A 4,459-nucleotide genomic window follows, 5' to 3' on the forward strand; every position below is an offset into this window, starting at 1 on the left:
AACATTTCATTGTTCCCTTTTAAAACGGGCGATTAGTAATCCTTCTTCCAGTGGAAGACCTTCCCCTCTTCTGATACGTGGCCAGAGGGAGTTTGTTGTTGAAAGGATTCTTGACTCCAAGGTGGTTCGGGGTCGGCTGTCATTTTTGGTGCACTGGAAGGGGTATGGCCCGGAGGAGCGGTCGTGGGTGCGCAGTTGTGATCTTCATGCCCCCAGACTGATACGCTCTTTCTTCTCGCAGTTCCCCGATAAACCCGGTGGTAGGGGTTCTTTGACCCCTCGTCAGAGGGGGGGTACTGTTAGGGTCTCCTGCCCTGTGCTGCCACGTCGTCATGGCAACCGGGAGACAAGTGCTAGTGGAGTAACCTGAGCGCAGCTGATACTCCGGTTCGGGTCTTTTGCTGTGCAGTGGTTATAGGCTCTGTGCACGGCAGGGGATCCGGTGCTGGTTTTTGTGCTCACAGTCTGTGAGGTCTAAGTGGGGCGTGGACAGCACCTGCTTTATAAGGCCTCTTTTCAGGGTAAGCAGATGCTGCTGAATCTCTGTTGGTTAGTCAGTTCATGAAAGTTAGCCAGTACTGTGTAGCTTTGTATTTGTTTGTTGCTTACTGCAAATAGGCCTGGGGATTTGGTATTACACTCTGCCAATCCAGACCTAGCAGTAAGACTGGAGTCAGTCGTTTAGCTTGCTGGGGTTCTGTTATTACTCTGTGAACTTAGCAAGTTTGCGGCTGTATTCTAACACTTGCCTGTCTAATCCTGTCTCACTGTGCTAGGTGTCAGGGGTCAGTTTAGTGGCAGTAAGCTTAAACCTGTGCACTGCAAGTGAGAATCAGGATTGTGGAGGCTCTCCTTGTGTCTATCATTCCATCTCTGACCAAGGAGTTTACTGCCACACCCGTTGGTAACCCTTTAGGGTTTTGCTGTTGCCCTTAGCAACAGCATTTCGGGTTCTCTACGTATTAAAACACAACATCTTGCTTTTTACATCTGAGCAGTTCTAATACAAGGGAGATACCCAGTTCCTTAGCCTCTGGGCTTCTCTGTTCACTGTGTGTGTATTTTGTTACCCTATCACCTTCTGTGTACGTTATGTCATATTCCCCAGTTTGTCTGTGAGTCCATTTGTTTTGCATAACAGTTCAAACACCAGTACATTCCTGCAGACACTGGAGTGCATAACAGTTCTGACACTAGTACTTTCCTGCAGGCACTGGTGTGCATAACAGTCAGAGAGCGGCGAGTCCAGAGCCAATAATTACCTATCTCCTGCAACTCATCCCTCCCGCATAGCCACCTGGGGTACCCCTTCATTTTCTAGCACCGTCAGAAGATCACCTCACCCCCCCCTCCCTCTCAAGACAGGATCAAGCTGCTGCAACAGACTCTTTGACCGTGACCCCCATATATTACTGAACGAGCTCCTCTGGGACTGTGTTGTATATACCCCTCCACACATTGTGGTAGAAGTTTGAGCACAATTAAACGAGGTGGGACGCCACACTCTATTGTACTGGACTGCGGACCAAAGTATACATATGTATAGAATTCTTTCATATACATATATACACTCTTTCATTAATGTATTAATTTTCTATTTTTTCACATCTTTTTCCATTTATTCTCTTTCTATCATTTTGTTTTAGATTAAATACACTTATTCTTCATATATACAGTGTATACTTGTCATTTAGTATTACAACCATTACCACCACATATTCAGGCGCAATTGTGTACCCTTATGTTATATATCTTTAAAGAGGTATTGGGTTTAACCTCCACCACAATTTTGCTGCCACAGCGTTTATCCACACAAGTAGAGCGCTGGATACAATTTGTTCATAATTCCTGGGGAAGGCCTGCAGCAGATGGATTTGCATATGGTGATGTCATCCAAGCAGTGGGTCAAAGTTGGCTTCAACCCTCGTCTGCATATGAAAAGAAAAAAGGGATGTGCAGGGCATGGCGGCCTTTTGCGGCGCTTGGATGACCCCTAATTCGCATTAAACATCTCCACCCTCCTTCGGTGTGGGGCTCATGTTGGCTATGCCCCAGCCCCTGAAGCATTCAAGCTGATTTCTTGCAGCAGCTGGGCACTGTAACAGCTCCAGAGCTGCTCTGTAAAGCATGTAAAAGGGTGTGGGCCCTGCAGCACTACCTGTAGTTTGCATTGTGCGTTGGAAGGCACAAAGTAAGCAGACAGGAGAGGTCAGAATAGTGCGCAAGGGCATAGAAGGGAGCGGCTCAAGAAAAGAGAAGTGGAAACAGACAGCAAACTAGGCTGGAGAGAGACCTGAGACAAAGAGATCTGAATTATACGAGAGCCGACCAGGGGAAACACAAATTATGCAGTCAAGTGTCCCACATTTGGGGAAATCGCAGGAGCAGCACACCCAGAGTGCAATGGGTGAGCCTTGCCCTGGGAGAAGCACCTACATGATCATAGTATCTCACCTGGCAGGTAAGTTGGAGTTGGGCTAGAGCTGGGGAGGGTCGCTGCTCGGGCACCCCCCTGTCAAGTAAAGGAGATCCAACTGAGGCAGCACATGGAAACTCTCGAAAGAAGAACAAGGCTAGAGGAAGAAATGAGACAAAGAAATCTGACTTTTACCAGAGCTGACCAGAGGAAAGCACAAACACAGTCCCCCACTACTACAAATAATGCAGTCAAGTTTCCCACATTTGGGGAAATCACAGGGGTCAGCATACCCAGAATGCAATGAATGAACCTCACCCTGGGAAAACAATCTTCATGACCATGGTATCTCCTATGCAAGATAAGTATGATTTGGGATAGGGCTGGAGAGGGCCGCTGCTCAGGCACATCTCTGTCAAGTAAAGGAGATTCAACTGAGGCAGCACAAGGGAACTCTCATCTGGGGACAACAACTGCAGGGAGAACACATATTTTCAGATGAACATGGGAGGGCAGAAGGCTGCCTAATACTGAAGCACCCCCAAACAACAAACCAAATGCAACAACTAGTGCAAGCATTCCTGGGGGAAGGCCTGCAGCAGATTGATTTGCATATGGTAATGCCATCCAAGCAGTGGGTCAAAGTTGGCTTTAACCCTCGTCTGCATATGAAAAGAGAAAAGGGGCGTGCAGGGCATGGCGGCCTTTTGCGGCGCTTGGATGACCTCTAGTTCGCATTAAACACCTCCACCCTCCTTCGGTGTGGGGCTCATGTTGGCTATGCCCCAGCCCCTGAAGCATTCAAGCTGATTTCTTGCAGCAGCTGGGCACTGTAACAGCTCCAGAGCTGCTCTGTAAGGCAAGTAAAAGGGTGTGGGCCCTGCAGCACTACCTGTAGTTTGCATTGTGCATTGGAAGGCACAAAGTAAGCAGACGGGAGAAGTCAGGATAGTGCGCAAGGGCATAGAAGGGAGCGGCTCAAGAAAAGAGAAGTGGAAACAGACAGCAAACTAGGCTGGAGAGCTCTTCTGTCTATATTTTGCAAACCTGCTCTTGTCCTCTCCAGCTGCTCCATGTAGATTTGACGTCTGGAAAGGTGCATAACCTACTGACAAGCAGGCACACTCCTGCATGAGTTTTCTCTCTCACTAGCTGGATGATACACAATCATTTGCATGTGCTCCACCTCCGACACACCACCCACCCAACCACCCAGTGACCAGAGCCACCCACAAGCCAACTGGCTCCGTGACTTAATTTGCACAGTGCAGTCATCCAGGCAGCATGTCCTTCTCAATGGAATAATCTCTGGTTCCATGGAATCTTCCGCATTGGAATGCTGCGGAACAAAAAGGATTTAAACATTCAGCTTGCTAGCATTCAATGTACCTGCGGCTTGGCTCTAGCACATGGGTCTTCATCCTGTGGCCCTCCAGCTGCTGTGAAACTACACATCCCAGCATGCCCTGCCACAGTTTTGCTATTAAGGTATGCTAAAACTGAGGCAGGGCATGCTGGGATGTGTAGTTCCACAGCAGCTGGAGGGTCGCAGGTTGAAGACCCATGTTCTAGCATGCCTGTTCTATGATGCATGTTCCGTGATGTCACAATCAGCTTGGAATGGGGTATCTAGCAGGCATTTGCTGACAGCCACTTGAGAGAGACACACATCAGGAGATGCAGCATATCGGAGGTCTTCGGTGCCTTTCCAGCAAATGCACACCACCTGCTGCTGGTCTGGACACAAAACAATGCCCACAATCGAAGTCCCAAAATGCCCAACTACAGGATTCATGTAAGTAGTGAATTTAGGAATGAATTTAGAAGTAGGAAATTAAGTTAGTTCACAAGTACATTCAAATTCAGATCTAAAGTCTAGGTAGGCCTCACGTCCTGGCAGCCCCCAGCATTTAAAAATGCCTTGATTAGAGGTAGGGAATTAAATGGAGATAAGAAGTAGACGCAAAATAAGACTCCACAGAGCAGTTATCAGGTGTCTTTATCAATTGTTGCATTTAAAAAATCAAGCAATTAGGGAACACA

At 47.8% G+C, this 4,459-nt stretch overlaps 2 non-coding genes across 2 annotated transcripts; both read right to left on the reverse strand.

Annotated features, from left to right (window-relative positions):
* Positions 1 to 2,306: 2,306 nt before the first annotated feature.
* Positions 2,307 to 2,469, reverse strand: LOC134952704 (U1 spliceosomal RNA). The gene has a single exon (XR_010185169.1). It is a non-coding gene; the product is annotated as a U1 spliceosomal RNA (small nuclear RNA).
* A 152-nt stretch (positions 2,470 to 2,621) lies between these two features.
* On the reverse strand, positions 2,622 to 2,785 carry LOC134950779 (U1 spliceosomal RNA). The gene has a single exon (XR_010183638.1). It is a non-coding gene; the product is annotated as a U1 spliceosomal RNA (small nuclear RNA).
* Between the last annotated feature and the right edge of the window lie 1,674 nt (positions 2,786 to 4,459).

This window comes from Pseudophryne corroboree, chromosome 8 (genome assembly GCF_028390025.1).
Source record: "Pseudophryne corroboree isolate aPseCor3 chromosome 8, aPseCor3.hap2, whole genome shotgun sequence".
In the NCBI taxonomy this organism is placed as follows: Eukaryota; Metazoa; Chordata; class Amphibia; order Anura; family Myobatrachidae; genus Pseudophryne; species Pseudophryne corroboree.